Below are 21,217 nucleotides of genomic sequence, written 5' to 3' on the forward strand. Positions count from 1 at the left end.
AGAAACACTCCCCGTCGGGGAATCGAACCCCGGTCTCCCGCGTGACAGGCGGGGATACTGGCCACTATACTAACGAGGAGACATGCGAGGTGTCAGCTAAAGCAGTATATACACGATTTTTTTTAAAAAATCGCAAAACTGTTGGCGCAATCGTGCCCATAAGTGGAAAAATATAGAGACAGCTAGTGGGGAGGAGCGCCGAGTGTGCCGCCGCGAGCGCCTACAAACGAGAAGGAAAAAAGAAACACTCCCCGTCGGGGAATCGAACCCCGGTCTCCCGCGTGACAGGCGGGAATACTGGCCACTATACTAACGAGGAGACATGCGAGGAGTCAGCTAAAGCAGTATATACACGATTTTTTTTTAAATCGCAAAACTGTTGGCGCAATCGTGCCCATAAGTGGAAAAATATAGAGACAGCTAGTGGGGAGGAGCATTCTGCATCCGGCAGCCGAGCTGTTCGGATTGTAGGGTCATGGCCTCTTCCGGGGCAGCGACAGCGGCCACTTTTGCTCGCGGAAACAGGATTACGGAAGATGATAAGGAATACCCGTTCATTTTTCCTCAACTGCCTAAAGGACGAGTTGCGATTAACACCGTGTTTTTGCACGGTGATGTGCGTGCGAGACCATACAAGGTCGAAGATTTCAGGGACGCCCTACTGCCGACTGGCCTCTTACCGGACGTGGTATGCATAGGGGCGTACCAGATAAACCACGTCTGGGCGGTGACCCTGAATGATGCGACTGCGACGAAAAGATTAGTTTCCCTCAAGGAACTGCAAGTGAAGGGACGACGGTGCGTCATCGTGGACCCACAGGACCAGCAGGTGAAGCTACGGCTTCACTGGCTGCTGTACGGCGTTGCCGACGAGGACGTCCGGACAGCGTTCGCGGCCTTCGGCAAGGTGGAGGAGGTGAGCCGGGAGCGATGGCGAGTCGAAGGCATGGGAAACAAGACGTCGACCACCCGGACGGTGCTCCTCAAGCTAAAGAACGGCGTCAAAGTTGAGGACCTGCCCCATCAGGTCCGCGTCGGCGGAGAGTTGGCCTTGGTGGTCGTGCCCGGTCGACCCATGCAGTGCTTGCGCTGCCAAGGCACGGGGCACGTCCGCCGAGAGTGCAAAGTCCCGCGCTGTTCCAGGTGCAAACGTTTCGGGCACGTTGACGCTGACTGCGTCAAATCCTACGCCGCCGTGACAGGACCAGCAGCGAGGGACGTTGCGGCTGAACACGTCATGGACGTGCTCGAGACGGAAGACGCCGCCAAAGGAACCGGAGACTCGGTTTCGACAGAAACAATCAGAGGGTCATCTACCGCCGGTGCTGAAGGCATGGTGGCTGAGGCTGACGAAAAGACGGACAAACCGGTGCAGGTCCTGCCTGCAGTGAGCCTGGCTACGGGGGGCGTTAACGAAGACGCACCCGACAACGACACGACGGCAATGCTGCAGGACAAGGAAGTCAACCACGATGAGCGGACTGGGACTCCTGGTGCCCCAGTCAAACGACCCCACGACGATACCAAGGACAGGGACGGTGGTGGCACCAGCACCAGCGAGGGGCCGCCGACGAAGACGCCACAAGGAAGACGGATGGGCTACAAGCCAAAGCCCAACGTACCACCTGAAAGGAAGCCTGTGGGCAAAACGGTCTCGCCTAACGACACGAACAAGCCGGGAGGTCCCGGAGGCGGCTAGCCGGGGGCTAGTCGTGAAGGGTAAGCACCATGCTCCGGGCCTACTTTTTTTTCCTTAGTTAAGATGGCTCTCTTACCGTCACTTACTATCGCCACATTGAACGTGAGAGGGTTGGCGGCTAATCGTAGGCAAAGTCAGGTCCTACGGTTGGTCACTGACCAAGACATAGACGTACTAGCCGTCCAGGAGACCAAGGTTGACGGAGAGGGGGAGACCGGGAGCATGGTGCGGCGTTTCACGGCTAGATATTATGCGGTCGTGAGTCACGCGGTAGGGACGTCCGCCGGTTGTGTTCTGTTTGTAAAGAAGTTGCCTGATCTTGTTGTTCAAAGTGTATTTTCATGCCAGTCTGGAAGGATTGTTTTTTGTGATTTTGTTTATCGTGAAATTGAATTTCGAGTCATGTGCATATATGCGCCGAATTCTGTAGAAGAGCGCACCTTATTTTTTGAGAGCCTTTTTCAGTATATTTGCAGCGACAAGTGCATGATTTTGTTGGGGGATTTTAATTGTGTTTTGAGTGCTCGGGATAGAGCCAATAATGCCGGTATTCGTGATAGAAGCAGCAGTGTGTTGACTAAACTAATACGTGAAAATGAACTGGACGATGTTTGCGAGTGTCTGGAGGGGGAGCAGGAAGTAATGTACACGCGATTTCAAGGTAACAGTCACGCGAGGTTAGACCGCATGTACATATCGCAAGACATGATTCCAAAGTGCCATAGTTATTCTGTGGCACCAGTATCGTTCTCAGATCACTGCTTGGTGAAATGTAACATAGGCACGGAGAAGAAGAGAGAATCTTTTAATTGGGACCTATGGAAAATGAACGCTTTACTACTAAAAGACCAACCATTTGTAGAGGCAGTACATGAGGCCGTAAGGGAGGTTTGTGAGGATAATAGTCAAACAACAGCAGAGAAATGGGAAGGGTTCAAACAAAACGTAAAAATGAAAGCCTGTGAAAGATCGAGCTGCTTAAAGTTTGAGAAGGAAATGAAAGAAAAGAGCTTGCGAAAGACACTTAAGCAGCTGATAGCGCTTGAGTGCGAAGAGCCAGGGGCGTATAAACAAGATGTGCAAACCATTAAAGAAAAAATCGAGCAGCTCGACAAAGAACGGTATCAAGGTGCGATGGTGCGCGCAAGAACAAATGCATTAGTAGCTGGAGAGACGCCCACTAAAAGGGCGCTTGGACTTGAAAAAGCTCACGGTCGAAGGAATCAAGTCGATAAGATTCTATGGAATGGCACAACTGCAGACGACAGTAAGAGTATAGGCCAAACGTTTTTAGAGTATTACCAGTCCCTCTTTGCGTTTCAAGAAGCGAATGTAGACGAGTTCAAAAAGGTCTTCCTCGGTCGCATGCCGCGATTGAGTGACGACACAAAAGAACGATTAGACGTGAAAATAACAGAAAGCGAAGTTGAAAAGGCAATTGAGGATTTGAATCAAGGCAAATCACCTGGACCTGACGGCCTGGGCGCTTGTTTATATAAAGCTTTCAAGAAGGAACTGTCACCGTTGCTAGCACGGCTGTTTAATGATGCGTATGAGAACAAAGCTTTGCCACCTTCTTTTGGCAAAGCGCATACCATACTCCTCCCTAAGAGTGATCAAGTAGAGAAACTTAGGCTGGTGACATCTTACAGGCCGATATCTTTAACCAATGTAGATTATAAAATTTTCATGAAGGTTTTGGCAGCCAGACTTCAAAGTGTAATAAAGGAAATTGTCGCAGATCACCAAACATGTGGGATCAAAGGAAGGTCGATTTTTTCGAATATTCACGCGATGCGGTGCGTGCTCGAGTGCTGCGACGTCACCTTGGGCGGAGTCGCAGTGCTTCAGCTCGACCTCGAGAAAGCCTTTGATTGTGTCTCGCATGGTATTTTGTTTGCCATTTTGAATCACGTTAATATTGGTTCCATCATCGCTGAGGGAGTGGCGTTGGCGTATCAGAACTGGACAACACGCTTAATTGTGAATAAATCATTGGGGGCCCCCATTAATGTCATGCGTTCTGTGCGTCAGGGCTGCCCCCTCAGTCCTCTTTTGTTTGGAATTTACATAGAAACTATGTGTTTGGCCATAATTCAAAATGATCAAATACGCGGTTATAATTTGGCAGACACAGAAGTCAAGCTCTTGGCATATGCAGATGACATCGCAGTGTGTTGTACAAGCAAACAAAGTGTAACGGAAACGATAAGCGTAGTGAAAAGTTTTTGTGGTGTCACGGGCAGTAGAGTGAACTGGGGGAAGTCCCTCGGTTTGTAGCACGGAGAGTGGTCTTCCGCCCCGGACCATTTTGCAAATGTGAACTGGATGAAAACCCCGACCAAGTATCTAGGTGTTCCCATGGACAGTTACAAAAATAGCGACGAATACTGGATGAACCAAACAAAAGAAACTAGAGAAAAAGCAGAAAGGTGGAAAGGCATCAGCCTGTCGATTTTCGCTAAGGCAACGGTGTGTAACATATTTTTTATTACGAAGTTGTGGTATGTCATGCAGACGTTGTACTGTTCAAGGGTAAACGTGCAAAAGCTGCACAGAGTGTTCGCGGTTTTTATCTGGGGCTCAACCTGGGAAAGGTGTAGCCGAACAAATCTGTTCAGGCACGTGAAGGAAGGGGGGCTGGGCTTGGCGCATCTTTTTGTTCGACAGCTTGTCAACCGCTTTTTGTTTTTTCGCGATGTGCGCGATCCTTTTTTGCGCACCGTATGTCAGGTCAGGTTGAGCGACGCATTGCCTGCATATGTTGTCAGTACGGCAAGCATGACCGGAACACTGCGTGGTTATTTTAAGGAAGTGGCCGACAGTGTGCGTTTCCTTTCAGTTCGTTTTTCAAACGATTATCTGTGTCACGTGAAAAGGAAAACACTGTATAAAGATGTGTGCGACATTGTGTTTCCTGTACCGTTATACAGAGCCATATACAGTGGAGGGCCAGGACAAGACGTCCTCGAACGGGTGAAACGAATGCAGGTGCCACCAGGTGTTAAAACCTTCTTTTTTAAGCTCCACACAGGAACGCTCTCTGTGAAGACTTTTGTCGAAGAACGAGGCTGTCTTGTGCCGTGGGGATCCCACTGCTTGATCTGTCAGAAGCCGGAGACCATTGATCATGTTTTCTTGCATTGCTGGGCGGCGGTTTTCTTATGGGACGTTTTAAAGCGAACGCTGAAAAAGGAGTTACCGGTGGACCCCCAAGGGATCAGGTATCTGCCAATTAAAGATGAAGACGGAGTGCCGTATGATCTTATTATGTTGAATGCCCTCCACTCTATATGGCGAGCTCGCATGGCCGGGTACCATTGCGACACCGACGCTCGGCCAGCGCGTATGTATTTCAGAGAGTGTATGTCCTCATTTATTGAAATGCACAAAATGCAAGAGTGTGTACCGGATTGGCTGTCGAGGCTCGAACCTCTGACAGTCATGAAGGACTTTTAATTTAACAACGTCAGTCCTATGAGGATGGACGGCTGTCTAGCGCCTTTCTGTTTCGTCTTCCTTTTTCTCTTGCAAGAGGCTTGCATCTGTGTGATTAGTGTTAAATTCATATGTTTGATGTTATATTGAAAACCGGTAATAAATAAATAAAAAAAGCTAGTGGGGAGGAGCGCCGAGTGCGCCGCCGCGAGCGCCTACAAACGAGAAGGAAAAAAGAAACACTCCCCGTCGGGGAATCAAACCCCGGTCTCCCGCGTGACAGGCGGGGATACTGGCCACTATACTAACGAGGAGACATGCGAGGTGTCAGCTAAAGCAGTATATACACGAGTTTTTTTTTTTAAAAATCGCAAAACTGTTGGCGCAATCGTGCCCATAAGTGGAAAAATATAGAGACAGCTAGTGGGGAGGAGCGCCGAGTGCGCCGCCGCGAGCGCCTACAAACGAGAACCAAAAAAGAAACACACCCCGTCGGGGAATCAAACCCCGGTCTCCCGCGTGACAGGCGGGGATACTGGCCACTATACTAATGAGGAGACATGCGAGGTGTCAGCTAAAGCAGTATATACACGATTTTTTTAAAAAAATCGCAAAACTGTTGGCGCAATCGTGCCCATAAGTGGAAAAATATAGAGACAGCTAGTGGGGAGGAGCGCCGAGTGCGCCGCCGCGAGCGCCTACAAACGAGAAGGAAAAAAGAAACAATCCCCGTCGGGGAATCGAACCCCGGTCTCCCGCGTGACAGGCGGGGATACTGGCCACTATACTAACGAGGAGACATGCGAGGAGTCAGCTAAAGCAGTATATACACGATTTTTTTTTAAATCGCAAAACTGTTGGCGCAATCGTGCCCATAAGTGGAAAAATATAGAGACAGCTAGTGGGGAGGAGCGCTGAGTGCGCCGCCGCGAGCGCCTACAAACGAGAAGGAAAAAAGAAACACTCCCCGTCGGGGAATCGAACCCCGGTCTCCCGCGTGACAGGCGGGGATACTGGCCACTATACTAACGAGGAGACATGCGAGGTGTCAGCTAAAGCAGTATATACACGATTTTTTTAAAAAAATCGCAAAACTGTTGGCGCAATCGTGCCCATAAGTGGAAAAATATAGAGACAGCTAGTGGGGAGGAGCGCCGAGTGCGCCGCCGCGAGCGCCTACAAACGAGAAGGAAAAAAGAAACACTCCCCGTCGGGGAATCGAACCCCGGTCTCCCGCGTGACAGGCGGGGATACTGGCCACTATACTAACGAGGAGACATGCGAGGAGTCAGCTAAAGCAGTATATACACGATTTTTTTTTAAATCGCAAAACTGTTGGTGCAATCGTGCCCATAAGTGGAAAAATATAGAGACAGCTAGTGGGGAGGAGCGCTGAGTGCGCCGCCGCGAGCACCTACAAACGAGAAGGAAAAAAGAAACACTCCCCGTCGGGGAATCGAACCCCGGTCTCCCGCGTGACAGGCGGGGATACTGGCCACTATACTAACGAGGAGACATGCGAGGAGTCAGCTAAAGCAGTATATACACGATTTTTTTAAAAAAATCGCAAAACTGTTGGCGCAATCGTGCCCATAAGTGGAAAAATATAGAGACAGCTAGTGGGGAGGAGCGCTGAGTGCGCCGCCGCGAGCGCCTACAAACGAGAAGGAAAAAAGAAACACTCCCCGTCGGGGAATCGAACCCCGGTCTCCCGCGTGACAGGCGGGGATACTGGCCACTATACTAACAAGGAGACATGCGAGGTGTCAGCTAAAGCAGTATATACACGATTTTTTTAAAAAAATCGCAAAACTGTTGGCGCAATCGTGCCCATAAGTGGAAAAATATAGAGACAGCTAGTGGGGAGGAGCGCCGAGTGCGCCGCCGCGAGCGCCTACAAACGAGATGGAAAAAAGAAACACTCCCCGTCGGGGAATCGAACCCCGGTCTCCCGCGTGACAGGCGGGGATACTGGCCACTATACTAACGAGGATTTTTTTTTCTTTATTGCCTGTTTTATAACAAATACACGATTCACAGCTATTCTCCGCTGCGATTACAAAACAAGAAAGACAGTTCAATGTGCGGGTGTACCTTGTCGTTTGGTTTAAAAAGGCTGAATATTTGCAAGCTGTTCAAATGCTGTTAACCACTCAGGTGGTTCGCTGAGCGCTTTAAACGCTTCGCGAATGTACAATACATTTTCAGCAAAATATTCTTTGGCCGGTTTTGCGTCAACATCCTCATTACGCACCGCCATTCGTGTTTTCCACACGCTGTGCATGCAGAGTAACATCACCATATCACATGGCACGCCTTCTGTCTCTTCAAACGGTAAAAAACGGATTCCAAAAGGTGTTAAAGGAAATTCTTTTTTTAGTGTCCTTTGTAGAATGTCCCAAAGGAAGACTGAGTCCCTGCACTCCAGAAAAAAAATGCTCCATTGTCTCCGGTTTCTGACATATCTGGCAATTCACACTCCAGGGTACAAAGATCCCCTTCTCCTGCAGCCATGGCTTGACAGGAAGCGTGCCAGTGTGTAGCATGAAAAAAAAGGTTTTTGTTGTTGCTCTTACAGGCATTTTCTTAACTCTTTTTAAAACATTCTGCTCACGCCCCAGTGCATATACTGCACGGTATATTGGTACTGGACACATGATATTAACTAAATCTCGGTATAATCGCTTTCTTGCGACTGTGTTCAGGTATTCCAAAGAAAAGTGCACTTTTAGAAAACGGAAAGAGCTTATCACTTCAAACAAAAAACCTCGGACAACCACTTGACGTATGCCATACGACGTCACAACATATTCTGGCAGTGCGTCACCTAATCGCGTCTGGATAACGCACCGCAAAAAACAATCGCTTTCGTCGCGCAAGAACATGAAGCGCGACACAACTTGTTTCAAAAATAAATGCGACAAACCCAACCCTCCTTTCTGCACAGCGTGAAACAGATTCAGACGACTCATGCGCTCCCATCCTGATCCCCACACGAACATAGCAAAAACCCTGTGCAACTTTTGTATACACACTCGGGATATACATAAAACTTGCAACATATAAAACACTTTAGCGACAAGAAATAAATTGCAGACAGTGGCTCTCGTGAATATTGACAGATTCTTGCCTCCCCACTTCGTTGTTTGTGCTTTAGCCCGCTCAGTTTGTTCAGTCCATTGCGTCGTGGTATCGCGATAGTATTCCAAAGGAACACCAAGATAAGTGGTTGGCGTATCTGTGAACGGTACTGTTTCTAACACTGCAGGCCGGCTGTCCCATTCACCGTGCCAGAAGCCTAAGCTTTTTGACCAGCTTATGGCACTCCCCGTTAGACTGCAAAACTTTCTTGCATCCTTGACTGCCTCCCGAATGCTCTCTTGGTCAATGCAAAAAGTGCGATGTCATCTGCGTAAGCTAGTATTTTTACTTCCTGAGTTAAAAGACGGTAGCCGCGAATGTTTTCGTTTTCTCGTACCTTCAAACAGAAAGGTTCAAGAAAAATCGCAAAAAGTAAGGGCGACAAAGGGCACCCCTGGCGCACACTGGATAATACTGGTATATTTTCGCTGAGTCTTTTATTGATTATTAGGTGAGCGGAACAGTTCTCATAAGCCATGGCTACTGCGTCCTGAATCACTTCGCCTACATTAATGTGTTTTAGCAGGGCAAGAAGTATGCTATGAGCAACCCTGTCAAAAGCTTTTTCTAGGTCTAACTGAACCATTGCTACACATTCGAGGTTCGCATCACAGCATTCCAATATACTCCTAGCGATGTGAATATTCGACAATATTGTTCTATTCCTGATACCGCATGTTTGGTGTGGGCCTACTATGGATTTAATAACTGACGGCATCCTTTTTCCGAGCACCTTCATGTAGATTTTATAATCCGAATTCGTAAGACTTATGGGCCTGTATCCAGCGACAGATTTCAGCTTTACCGTATCGGTGGTTTTCGGTATAAGCACAACATGACTTTTTCTGAATGATGGCGGCAAGTGCTTAGTTTCATGAGCTTCTGATATTACACAGTGCAGTATCTCGCTTATTTCGGCCTTGAAAGTTTTATAGAAAGCTGCTCCTAGGCCGTCTGGTCCAGGCGCCTTTCCTTTACCCAAGTCTTCTATGGCTTCTGTAATTTCTTTCGCAGAGATCGGTCTCTCGAGTCCCTCCTTTATTTCGTCTTGTAATTTTGGCAGAAGTGTTAGAAAGGAGTTCACAAACTCTTCTGTTACGGGCACCTGCCTACCGAGCAACGCTCGGTAGTGTTCAACGAAAGCTTTTTCAATTACTTCTGGGTCTTTTGACATTGTGTTGTTAAAACAAATTTCTTTTATTATGTTTTTGGATGCGTAACCCTTTTCATCACTGAGCGCGCGCTTAGTTGGCGCCTCTCCCAGCCACAGCCTCTCGGATCGTGCTCTTATCGCGGCTCCTTGGTAAATTTGAGCGTCCACCCTTTCAAGTTCGCGTTTAATTTCTCTAATCTGTTTCGAAAACAATCCCGGTATTGTGCACTCCGCGTTTAGAAAATAATCGAGCATGCTTTGCAGTTCTTTCTCTCTTTGTTTAGCTTTATGACGCATCACACAAGCCCTCTCGATCGCACTCATTTTCACTTCAATTTTAAACTGCTCCCACAGCTCAGCCCAATTTGTTGTAGCATCTCTTTGCATCACGTCAATTTTTCCTTTTACCGTTTTGACAAACCATTCATCATTTAAGATCGTTTCGTTCATTTTCCACAGTTCCCAATTAAAGTGAGACCCTCTATGTTTAGTGCCCAATGTACACATTACTAGGCTGTGATCACTGAAGCTCACGTGCTTTACTGCATAGCTAGTGACCGTTCGCGCAAGGTTTGCTGATACGTACAAACGATCTAGTCGAGCGTGACTCTGCCCTTGGAAATGAGTAAAAACAACACTGTTACCGCTTAATATGCTTCCAACGTCTACTAAATCATAGTCTGCCACGATTGCGCAGAGTTGATGCGCACTTGCATCCCGTATTATTTTACTGGGCACCCTATCTTCGGACATGCAAACACAATTGAAGTCACCAAGAAGAACAACGTTTCTTTCACACGTCAGGTGTGACTCAACAAAGTTAAAAAAAAATTTCCTATCACTAATTTTGTTTGGAGCGTACACACAGACAATTCGCCAATCAGTATTATTGAAAGAGAAATCACATAGGACCAATCGCCCATCTTGGGCCGACATTACACTCTGCGCAACAATACCTATTGAATTTCGCAAAAATAAAAGACAGCCACCGGCCTTACCTACTCCATGACATACACAAGTGTTGTAACGGGATTTAAAAACCTGAACCATTTTGTCCGTTTGCTCTTCGCTTTCAATTTTAGTTTCTTGAACAGCAAGAATATCTATGTCGTTTTCCAGCATCAGGCGACTTAATTGTGCTTGTCGCCGTCTAGCCGTTAACCCTCGTACGTTAAGCGTGCCAATACGTATTGCTATTCCATGATTATTTGCCATTGGAAGAGAAGAGCAAGCACAAACTACAATACATTTCGGAAATCAAAGACCACCAAACTTACAAAAAACAAAACCCTGCTCCATCATAAGCTCCGTCTCATACGGCGAAGGCATGACGTTACCAAAAGCGCTCATCATTCACTTAAAGGTTCCGCAGCACCTAGTCCTTACTGAGCCTTCAACCAAACAGCACCCCGCTACCGCGGGGGAACTGTCGGCGTTGTCCGCTTATCTGGTGGGACAGTCGGCGTCTGTCGCCCGTCTGGTGGGACGGTCGGCGTCTGCCGACCACCTGGCGGATTGGTCGGCGTCTGGCGCCCCTCAGGTGGATGTTCTCGCGTCGGCCTCCTCTCGAGCGGAACGTTCGGCTTGGGCTTGAGTGCAGACCGCCGGAAAGAGGAAGCCTTCGCGGGTGGCCCTTCGCTGCTGACACCGTCGTCTTGCTCAAGCCTGAGATCTTGATCGGGTATTTCGCGAGGTCTCTTTGAAACGGCGCTGGCCTGGTCCATTTTCTCGTCGGATTCTTCGATGAAGGCCGCGCCAGAGTTGCCCTGTCGCAGACCGCCCTCGGCAGCCTCCGCGTCCCCCTCACTTTCACGCACCGTAGAATTTTCTGCAGACGGTTCCCTTTGCACTTCATTCTTGGCCACTGCCTCGCTACTGCCCTTTCTGGGTTGGCACTTGACGCTTGCCGTGACCACTGGCTTCTCTTCCGTGCCTCGTGGGTCTCCGCCCGCTCCAGCAGTCTCTTCCGCGTCCGCTTGATCCATCAAGTGCTCGTCTAACGCGTCGCTCCGGCCAGACCCGGTCACGTTAGCGTAGCTTCTCACGCACTGGGTCTCGTCGTGGCCGAAACGACGACAGAGTCCACAGCGTGGCACACGGCACTCGCGCCGTATATGGCCGGTGCCACGATCACGAGCGCATGGTCCTCTGATACTCGTAGCTGATGCGGGATGTCTTCCATGGTCATACCAGCCTTCAGCCGTAACGATACCAGACGCGTGTGAGAACCTTAGTCGCCGCACCCTGGTACTCGCCACCACTCCCTGGAAATTTCGGTCACCGTTCCGAACGGCGCCAAGGCTGCTCTGACGTCCTCGTCGGGAGTCGTGTGAAGCAGCCAGAACAGCTTCATTCTAATATCCTGGTTGCAAGGGTCAATGGCGACGCAGCGGTGTTCTTTGACACTAAAAGCCTTCGCTGACAGCAGCTTCTTTTTTCCGACTTCGTCCTTGAATGTTATAGCCCAGACATGGTTCATCTGGTAGGCACCGAGGGCCACCACCTCCGGCAACAGCTTATGACGGTCAAGCGCATCGCGAAAATGTTCGACTCGATAGGGCCTGGCCTTCAAATCACCGTGCAAAAACACGGTATTACACACGGTCATACCTGATGGCACATGCGGCAAAACAAGCTGGTAATCCTGTGAAGACGTTTCCGTAAGCCTGATACCGCGGCCCGGCTGGGCCGCATGAACCGCCCCTACGGAGCACAACATTCCGTGACCGTCCGCTGTGGTGGCCGGAAATGGAATCGACTATACTAACGAGGAGACATGCGAGGTGTCAGCTAAAGCAGTATATACACAATTTTTTTAAAAAAATCGCAAAACTGTTGGCGCAATCGTGCCCATAAGTGGAAAAATATAGAGACAGCTAGTGGGGAGGAGCGCCGAGTGCGCCGCCGCGAGCGCCTACAAACGAGAAGGAAAAAAGAAACACTCCCCGTCGGGGAATCGAACCCCGGTCTCCCGCGTGACAGGCGGGGATACTGGCCACTATACTAACGAGGAGACATGCGAGGTGTCAGCTAAAGCAGTATATACACGATTTTTTAAAAAAAATCGCAAAACTGTTGGCGCAATCGTGCCCATAAGTGGAAAAATATAGAGACAGCTAGTGGGGAGGAGCGCCGAGTGCGCCGCCGCGAGCGCCTACAAACGAGAAGGAAAAAAGAAACACTCCCCGTCGGGGAATCGAACCCCGGTCTCCCGCGTGACAGGCGGGGATACTTACCACTATACTAACGAGGAGACATGCGAGGAGTCAGCTAAAGCAGTATATACACGATTTTTTTTAAATCGCAAAACTGTTGGCGCAATCGTGCCCATAAGTGGAAAAATATAGAGACAGCTAGTGGGGAGGAGCGCCGAGTGCGCCGCCGCGAGCGCCTACAAACGAGATGGAAAAAAGAAACACTCCCCGTCGGGGAATCGAACCCCGGTCTCCCGCGTGACAGGCGGGGATACTTGCCACTATACTAACGAGGAGACATGCGAGGAGTCAGCTAAAGCAGTATATACACGATTTTTTTTAAATCGCAAAACTGTTGGCGCAATCGTGCCCATAAGTGGAAAAATATAGAGACAGCTAGTGGGGAGGAGCGCCGAGTGCGCCGCCGCGAGCGCCTACAAACGAGATGGAAAAAAGAAACGCTCCCCGTCGGGGAATCGAACCCCGGTCTCCCGCGTGACAGGCGGGGATACTTGCCACTATACTAACGAGGAGACATGCGAGGTGTCAGCTAAAGCAGTATATACACGATTTTTTTTTAAATCGCAAAACTGTTGGCGCAATCGTGCCCATAAGTGGAAAAATATAGAGACAGCTAGTGGGGAGGAGCGCCGAGTGCGCCGCCGCGAGCGCCTACAAACGAGATGGAAAAAAGAAACGCTCCCCGTCGGGGAATCGAACCCCGGTCTCCCGCGTGACAGGCGGGGATACTTGCCACTATACTAACGAGGAGACATGCGAGGAGTCAGCTAAAGCAGTATATACACGATTTTTTTTTAAATCGCAAAACTGTCGGCGCAATCGTGCCCATAAGTGGAAAAATATAGAGACAGCTAGTGGGGAGGAGCGCCGAGTGCGCCGCCGCGAGCGCCTACAAACGAGAAGGAAAAAAGAAACACTCCCCGTCGGGGAATCGAACCCCGGTCTCCCGCGTGACAGGCGGGGATAGTGGCCACTATACTAACGAGGAGACATGCGAGGTGTCAGCTAAAGCAGTATATACGCGATTTTTTTTAAAAAAATCGCAAAACTGTTGGCGCAATCGTGCCCATAAGTGGAAAAATATAGAGACAGCTAGTTGGGAGGAGCGCCGAGTGCGCCGCCGCGAGCGCCTACAAACGAGAAGGAAAAAAGAAACACTCCCCGTCGGGGAATGGAACCCCGGTCTCCCGCGTGACAGGCGGGGATACTGGCCACTATACTAACGAGGAGACATGCGAGGAGTCAGCTAAAGCAGTATATACACGATTTTTTTAAAAAAATCGCAAAACTGTTGGCGCAATCGTGCCCATAAGTGGAAAAATATAGAGACAGCTAGAGGGGAGGAGCGCCGAGTGCGCCGCCGCGAGCGCCTGCAAACGAGAAGAAAAAAAAGAAACACTCCCCGTCGGGGAATCGAACCCCGGTCTCCCGCGTGACAGGCGGGGATACTGGCCACTATACTAACGAGGATTTTTTTTTTCTTTCTTACCGGATTGGAACTTCCAAACACAAAACTCATAAATACAATTTTACAAGTACAATAAAAGACGCGTGAGCCTTTTCATGGCTGGAGTGTGAAGCTAAAATGGCTTCAGAGAAGCCAGCTTATCAAGCACAGGTATCCAATCCGGTGGGTTCCTCTGGATTTTGAGAATATCTCGTATGTACACACAGTTTTCACTGAAGTTTTGCATGGCCGATCTTGCGTCGACATCCGCATTTCTGACCGCCATCCTCGTTTTCCACACACTATGCAAACACAGTAACATGAACATGTCGCATGGCATTTCATCTGGATCTTCACATGGCAAGAATCGGATACCAAAGGGTGTTACTGGCAAATCTTTCTGAAGTGTCCGTTTAAGGATGTCCCACAAGAAAACAGCATCGTGACAGTCCAAAAAGATGTGTTCTATCGTTTCCTCCTTTCGACATATCAGGCAGTGTAATCCCCATGGGACGAAGATACCTTTGCTTTTAAGCCATGGTTTTACAGCGAGCGTGCCCGTGTGCAGTTGGAAAAAGAATGATTTAGATGACGCTCTTACTGGCATTTTTCGAACTCGTTTTAATACGTCTCTTTCTGGTCCTAGTTGATAGATGGAGCGGTACAACGGTATTGGTACAAACATATCAATTAGATCTTTGTACAATTGTTTACGTGCCACTGCGCTCAAATATTCTAAGGAAAACCGTGGCTTCAGTACTTGATATGCAGACACTATTTCTCGCAAAAAACTGCTCAGTGTTCCACGCGTATCTACATTTGATGAGACAATATAATCCGGGATATGATTACACAGCCTCATGTGTATAACAGTACGCAAGAAAACATCGCTTTGGTCTCTCAGAAAGAAAAACCTTGAAACTATTTGTTTCAAAAATAAATGACACAGACCAAGCCCTCCGTGTCGCACCGAAAGGAACAAGTTTAACCGACTGGTGCGTTCCCAGGAAGAATTCCATATATAGGTGGCAAACACTCTGTGTAATTTTTGGACACAAGTTCTGCTCATACTGAACACTTGATGTGCATAAAACACTTTTGCAACAAAAAACACATTACAGACTGTAGCGCGGGAAAACATAGAAAAGTTATGCCCTCCCCATTTTTCAGACTGATCCTTGAGCCTTTCTGTCTCTCCTGCCCAGTATTCTGCAGTATTTCTATAATGTTGGAGAGGAACCCCCAAGTATCTAGCAGGAATAGTTGTCCATCTCATGTTTGCATACGCCTCCGGCGTTTGCCCCCAATTTCCATGCCAAATGCCCAGAGATTTATCCCAGCTAATGGCACTTCCTGTAGCACTACAGAATGATGTAGCTTCCTTAACAGCTTCTTTAATACTGTCTTTGTCTTTGCAGAATATGGCTATATCATCGGCATATGCCAGTATCTTTACTTCAGTAGCATAAAAGGAGTAACCATGCACCATCCTATTTATGCGAATTTTTAAACATAAGGGTTCCAAATAAAGTGCAAAAAGAAGAGACGAACACGCACACCCTTGTTTTATACCTGACAGTACTGGAATGTTTTCACTTACGGTGTTGTTAATTATAAGGTTTACTGCACACTCTTCATACACCATCTTGATGCCCTCCTTGATAACGCTACCTACATTACAACGTTCTAGTAATAACTGTAGTATGTCATGATTAACTCTATCAAATGCTTTCTGAAGATCCAGTTGTATCATGGCTATGTTATCTTGAGTCATGTCACAGCATTCTAGGATAGTTCTAGCGGTGTGTATATTTGTGTAGATTGTCCTTCCTTCGATGCCACATGTCTGGTGAGGTAATACGAGGTGTGTGATAACGCTCTGCATCCTCTTGGCTAGCACCTTCGTAAATATTTTGTAGTCTACATTCGTAAGACTTATAGGTCGATAGGCCTCAACATCCAACAATTTCCTGGGATCATCCGATTTTGGAATGAGTACTACATGACATTTTCTAAAAGATAAAGGTGCTCTTTTTTGTTCATAGCACTCATTTATCACGCGATGTAACACTTGTGCCAGTTCTTCCTTGAAGCATTTGTAAATGGCAGCCCCTAGTCCATCAGGCCCAGGTGCTTTGCCAGTGTTTAGTTCATCAATGGCCTGTTTTACTTCATTCAGACTAATTGGCCGTTCAAGCGTTTGTCTTACTTCATCGCCTAGCCTTGGCATGAGCGACAAAAATTCGTTTCGAAAGGCTCCTGTATCTTATATTTTTGGGCTTAGCAGTTTTCGATAGCATTCAACAAACGCTTTCTCTATCAGTTCCTTGTCGCGCGTCACATCGTTTTTATATCTTATTTCTTTTATCTCTTTTTTTACTGCTTGCCTTTTTTCTTCCCCGAGTGCCCGCTTAGTAGGCGTTTCCCCTAGCCATAGTCTTTCAGTCCGTGCTCTGACGATCGCTCCACGATATTTCTTTTCATCTATCACTTCGAGCTTACATTTAAGGTCACGTAGTTCCTTGCTAAAGTGTCCAGGGTTAGCACTCTCAACCGCAATCATATAATCTAGCGTGCTCCTAAGTTCTTTCTCTTGCTGTTTTTCAATGCTGCGCCGCACGCAAGCTCGTTCAATCGCCGCAATCTTTACTTCATTTTTAAATTGCTCCCAAAGCGCTGTGAAATTGGAAGATACAACCGAACATATTTCATCTATCCTTTCCTTTACTTTTTTAACAAAAATTTCATCATCCAACAGTGTATCGTTTAATTTCCACAAGTTCCAACTAAACTTTGACACTTTTGTCTTGGTTCCTAGTGTCGATATCACCAAGCAGTGATCACTAAATGTGACGTTCTTTACTTTGTATGCAGTAATGTGTGGTATCACAACTGCCGGAACATATATGCGATCTAGTCTAGCATGACTTACACCTTGGTAGTGCGTATACTGTACGTGCTCGCCCCCGTCAAAAATACAACCAACGTCGTCCAGCTCAAGCTCGTTTACAAGTGCGTTTAATAGTGTCGCACTTCTATCGCGGTAAGTCAATCTGTTGACTCTGTCTTGCGGCCTGCACACACAATTAAAGTCTCCAAATAAAATTATGTTCCTTTCGTACGTCATGCATGTTCTCAGGTTTTCTATGTATTCTACACGTTCGTTAATGTTATTCGGAGCATACACACATATTGCACGCCAGAGGAGTCCACAAATGCCAAAGTCGATGAATAGTAGCCTGCCATCATCACTGGATTTTACAGATTGCGCTACAATATCGGTGCATTTTCGAACGAGTATCATGCAACCCGCTGAAGTGCCTCTAGCATGAGACACACATACATTATACCTATCCCTGAAAGGTTCGACCATTCTGTGCGTTTGCTCTTCGCTTTCTACTTTGGTTTCCTGCACTGCCATTATGTCAATATGTCATTTTCCAACAAGAGGCGGCTTAACTGGCACTGCCTCCTGCGGGATGCCAAACCCCTCACATTCAACGTAGCTACACAAAGGGGAAATGTCAGATTAACAGCCTTTTTTTTTTGGATTAGCAAACAGACGGAACGGTACTCACATCTGGACAGGCAGTGATAGCAAAAACCAGCACAGGTCACATTCTACTTGTCCGCTATGTAACGTCTTATACTGAGGACAGGCTGGCTGAACACACTTCGCGCCCCTAAGTCGGGGTCAATGTTGAAGCCGTCCGCCTATCAGGCGGTATCTTCGGCTTCGGTTTGAGGCCCATTCGTCTCGTTATAGCGGTCTTCGGCGACGGCTCGCCGCTGCTCGATGGTTCGGTTGAGGCTTGAGATCCGTCAGTGGCCTCGCGAGGCCTCTTTGCAGCTGCTTTAGCGGCTGCTGTCATTTCAACATCCTCAATGCCTTCAGTCTCGTCTTTCGCGGCAGTCACTGATGCGCTTACTAAAATCGCGTCGTTTCTCTCATTGACGTTTTGGTCGTTAGACGGCTTCCCAACCAGCACGCTCTTTGCCTCGCCAGATTGGCTGTCGCCGGGCCCAGTGGAGTTTTCCTGAAGTGGAGACCCGTCAGAGGGTGTGCTGTCTGCCGCCGGTTCTTCGGTCGTTGCTCGGGATGCTGCATCGGCATCAGCATGGTCCATTATGTGTTCAGCCATCTCGTCGCCTTTAACTGGACTTGTTACCGCTGCATAGGATCGCACGCAGTCTTGTTCTTCGTGGCCAAATCGTCGGCAGAGTGCACAGCGTGGTATGCGACACTCGCGCCTGATATGTCCAGTTCCATTGCACCGGAGGCATAACGGGGGCCTTCCTGGTACATGCACGAGCGCTAAGTTTTCCGCGACGCGCACCTGATGAGGCAAGTCTTCAACTGTAATTCCAGGCTTTGGTAACAGTGTCACCAAACGGGTGGTGGACCCTTTATCATTACATCCCTGTACTCGCCACTTTTCGCGGGCGATATCTGTAACCTTTCCGTAAGGGGCTAACGCTGCTCGAACCTCGTCGTCGTGAACGAAATGCAACAGCCAATAAAGCTTCAGTCTGATGCCTTGGTTGCAGGGATCATAAACGACACAGGGCTGGTCTTTCACGTTGAATGTTTCTGCCGCAAGCATCTTTTTGTTGGAAGCTTCATAACGGAAGGTCACCGCCCATACATGATTCATTTGGAAGGCGCCAAGGGCCACCACTTCCGGCAGCAGTGTAAGACGCTCGAGCGCATCTCGAAAGTGCTCGACCCGATACGGCCTGGTTTTAACATCCGCGTGCAAAAATACTGTATACAAAACTGATGTACCTGAAGGCAGATGAGGCAAAACAACTTGATAATCCGGGTAAGGCTTATCCGTACACCTGGTGCCACGGCCAAGGGCCGCTGTAACCGCCCCTACGGAGCAAGGCATTCCGCGTCCGTTCACTGCGGTGGCCGGAAGTGGAATCCCATACTAACGAGGAGACATGGAAGGAGTCAGCTAAAGCAGTATATACACGATTTTTTTAAAAAAATCGCAAAACTGTTGGCGCAATTGTTCCCATAAGTGGAAAAAATATAGAGACAGCTAGTGGGGAGGAGCGCCGAGTGCGCCGCCGCGAGCGCCTACAAACGAGAAGGAAAAAAAGAAACGCTCCCCGTCGGGGAATCGAACCCCGGTCTCCCGCGTGACAGGCGGGGATACTGGCCACTATACTAACGAGGAGACATGCGAGGAGTCAGCTAAAGCAGTATATACACGATTTTTTTTAAAAAATCGCAAAACTGTTGGCGCAATCGTACCCATAAGTGGAAAAATATAGAGACAGCTAGTGGGGAGGAGCGCCGAGTGCGCCGCCGCTTGCGCCTGCAAACAAGAAGGAAAAAAGAAACACTCCCCGTCGGGGAATGGAACCCCGGTCTCCCGCGTGACAGGCGGGAATACTGGCCACTATACTAACGAGGAGATATGCAAGGAGTGAGCTAAAGCAGTATATACATGATTTTTTAAAAAAATCGCAAAACTGTTGGCGCAATCGTGCCCATAAGTGGAAAAATATAGAGACAGCTAGAGGGGAGGAGCGCCGAGTGCGCCGCCGCGAGCGCCTACAAACGCGAAGGAAAAAAGAAACACTCCCCGTCGGGGAATCGAACCCCGGTCTCCCGCGTGACAGGCGGGGATACTGGCCACTATACTAACGAGGAGACATGCGAGGAGTCAGCTAAAGCAGTATATACAGGATTTTTTTCAAAAAAATCGCAAAACTGTTGGCGCAACAGTTCCCATAAGTGGAAAAATATAGAGACAGCTAGTGGGGAGGAGCGCCGAGTGCGCCGCCGCGAGCGCCTACAAACGAGAAGGAAAAAAGAAACACTCCCCGTCGGGGAATCGAACCCCGGTCTCCCGCGTGACAGGCGGGAATACTGGCCACTATACTAACGAGGAGACATGCAAGGAGTGAGCTAAAGCAGTATATACACGATTTTTTAAAAAAATCGCAAAACTGTTGGCGCAATCGTGCCCATAAGTGGAAAAATATAGAGACAGCTAGTGGGGAGGAGCGCCGAGTGCGCCGCCGCTTGCGCCTGCAAACAAGAAGGAAAAAAGAAACACTCCCCGTCGGGGAATCGAACCCCGGTCTCCCGCGTGACAGGCGGGGATACTGGCCACTATACTAACGAGGAGACATGCGAGGAGTCAGCTAAAGCAGTATATACACGATTTTTTTTAAAAAATCGCAAAACTGTTGGCGCAATCGTACCCATAAGTGGAAAAATATAGAGACAGCTAGTGGGGAGGAGCGCCGAGTGCGCCGCCGCTTGCGCCTGCAAACAAGAAGGAAAAAAGAAACACTCCCCGTCGGGGAATGGAACCCCGGTCTCCCGCGTGACAGGCGGGAATACTGGCCACTATACTAACGAGGAGACATGCAAGGAGTGAGCTAAAGCAGTATATACACGATTTTTTAAAAAAATCGCAAAACTGTTGGCGCAATCGTGCCCATAAGTGGAAAAATATAGAGACAGCTAGAGGGGAGGAGCGCCGAGTGCGCCGCCGCGAGCGCCTACAAACGCGAAGGAAAAAAGAAACACTCCCCGTCGGGGAATCGAACCCCGGTCTCCCGCGTGACAGGCGGGGATACTCGCCACTATACTAACGAGGAGACATGCGAGGAGTCAGCTAAAGCAGTATATACAGGATTTTTTTCAAAAAAATCGCAAAACTGTTGGCGCAACAGTTCCCATAAGTGGAAAAATATAGAGACAGCTAGTGGGGAGGAGCGCCGAGTGCGCCGCCGCGAGCGCCTACAAACGAGAAGGACAAAAGAAACACTCCCCGTCGGGGAATCGAACCCCGGTCTCCCGCGTGACAGGCGGGGATACTGGCCACTTTTTTTTTTAAATTAATGCTGGTCTTTGACATAACACAGGAAATACAAATATTACACACATCTCAGAAATGCAAAACAGCGAAAAAAAATTACAGTAATGCCATCCGTCCGTATAGGATCGGCGTTGTCAAATTAAAATTCCTTCATGGCTGTGAGAGCTTCTAGCCTCGACAGCCAATCCGGTGCACATTCTTGCATTTTCTGTACGTCAACAAACCGCGACATACATTCTCTGAAATATATGTGAACAGGGCGTGCGTCGGGATCGCAGT

The 21,217-nt window shown here is 48.6% G+C and overlaps 1 protein-coding gene and 22 non-coding genes across 23 annotated transcripts in view; 1 reads left to right on the forward strand and 22 right to left on the reverse strand.

Annotated features, from left to right (window-relative positions):
• The window catches only part of LOC139057015 (uncharacterized), a 218,104-nt gene that overhangs the window by 148,804 nt on the left and 48,083 nt on the right, over positions 1–21,217 (forward strand). The gene's annotated exons all lie outside the window — the stretch shown is intronic.
• Positions 8–79, reverse strand: TRNAD-GUC (transfer RNA aspartic acid (anticodon GUC)). Its single transcript has one exon. It is a non-coding gene; the product is annotated as a tRNA-Asp (tRNA).
• Positions 248–319, reverse strand: TRNAD-GUC (transfer RNA aspartic acid (anticodon GUC)). Its single transcript has one exon. It is a non-coding gene; the product is annotated as a tRNA-Asp (tRNA).
• On the reverse strand, positions 5,380–5,451 carry TRNAD-GUC (transfer RNA aspartic acid (anticodon GUC)). Its single transcript has one exon. It is a non-coding gene; the product is annotated as a tRNA-Asp (tRNA).
• TRNAD-GUC (transfer RNA aspartic acid (anticodon GUC)) lies at positions 5,863–5,934 on the reverse strand. The gene has a single exon. It is a non-coding gene; the product is annotated as a tRNA-Asp (tRNA).
• Positions 6,101–6,172, reverse strand: TRNAD-GUC (transfer RNA aspartic acid (anticodon GUC)). Its single transcript has one exon. It is a non-coding gene; the product is annotated as a tRNA-Asp (tRNA).
• TRNAD-GUC (transfer RNA aspartic acid (anticodon GUC)) lies at positions 6,341–6,412 on the reverse strand. Its single transcript has one exon. It is a non-coding gene; the product is annotated as a tRNA-Asp (tRNA).
• On the reverse strand, positions 6,579–6,650 carry TRNAD-GUC (transfer RNA aspartic acid (anticodon GUC)). Its single transcript has one exon. It is a non-coding gene; the product is annotated as a tRNA-Asp (tRNA).
• TRNAD-GUC (transfer RNA aspartic acid (anticodon GUC)) lies at positions 6,819–6,890 on the reverse strand. The gene has a single exon. It is a non-coding gene; the product is annotated as a tRNA-Asp (tRNA).
• On the reverse strand, positions 7,059–7,130 carry TRNAD-GUC (transfer RNA aspartic acid (anticodon GUC)). The gene has a single exon. It is a non-coding gene; the product is annotated as a tRNA-Asp (tRNA).
• On the reverse strand, positions 12,373–12,444 carry TRNAD-GUC (transfer RNA aspartic acid (anticodon GUC)). Its single transcript has one exon. It is a non-coding gene; the product is annotated as a tRNA-Asp (tRNA).
• Positions 12,613–12,684, reverse strand: TRNAD-GUC (transfer RNA aspartic acid (anticodon GUC)). Its single transcript has one exon. It is a non-coding gene; the product is annotated as a tRNA-Asp (tRNA).
• TRNAD-GUC (transfer RNA aspartic acid (anticodon GUC)) lies at positions 12,850–12,921 on the reverse strand. Its single transcript has one exon. It is a non-coding gene; the product is annotated as a tRNA-Asp (tRNA).
• On the reverse strand, positions 13,087–13,158 carry TRNAD-GUC (transfer RNA aspartic acid (anticodon GUC)). The gene has a single exon. It is a non-coding gene; the product is annotated as a tRNA-Asp (tRNA).
• On the reverse strand, positions 13,325–13,396 carry TRNAD-GUC (transfer RNA aspartic acid (anticodon GUC)). Its single transcript has one exon. It is a non-coding gene; the product is annotated as a tRNA-Asp (tRNA).
• Positions 14,045–14,116, reverse strand: TRNAD-GUC (transfer RNA aspartic acid (anticodon GUC)). Its single transcript has one exon. It is a non-coding gene; the product is annotated as a tRNA-Asp (tRNA).
• TRNAD-GUC (transfer RNA aspartic acid (anticodon GUC)) lies at positions 19,208–19,279 on the reverse strand. Its single transcript has one exon. It is a non-coding gene; the product is annotated as a tRNA-Asp (tRNA).
• Positions 19,448–19,519, reverse strand: TRNAD-GUC (transfer RNA aspartic acid (anticodon GUC)). Its single transcript has one exon. It is a non-coding gene; the product is annotated as a tRNA-Asp (tRNA).
• Positions 19,687–19,758, reverse strand: TRNAD-GUC (transfer RNA aspartic acid (anticodon GUC)). The gene has a single exon. It is a non-coding gene; the product is annotated as a tRNA-Asp (tRNA).
• Positions 19,928–19,999, reverse strand: TRNAD-GUC (transfer RNA aspartic acid (anticodon GUC)). Its single transcript has one exon. It is a non-coding gene; the product is annotated as a tRNA-Asp (tRNA).
• On the reverse strand, positions 20,167–20,238 carry TRNAD-GUC (transfer RNA aspartic acid (anticodon GUC)). The gene has a single exon. It is a non-coding gene; the product is annotated as a tRNA-Asp (tRNA).
• TRNAD-GUC (transfer RNA aspartic acid (anticodon GUC)) lies at positions 20,407–20,478 on the reverse strand. The gene has a single exon. It is a non-coding gene; the product is annotated as a tRNA-Asp (tRNA).
• Positions 20,646–20,717, reverse strand: TRNAD-GUC (transfer RNA aspartic acid (anticodon GUC)). Its single transcript has one exon. It is a non-coding gene; the product is annotated as a tRNA-Asp (tRNA).

The sequence above is a fragment of the Dermacentor albipictus genome, chromosome 3, assembly GCF_038994185.2.
Source record: "Dermacentor albipictus isolate Rhodes 1998 colony chromosome 3, USDA_Dalb.pri_finalv2, whole genome shotgun sequence".
NCBI lineage: Eukaryota > Metazoa > Arthropoda > Arachnida > Ixodida > Ixodidae > Dermacentor > Dermacentor albipictus.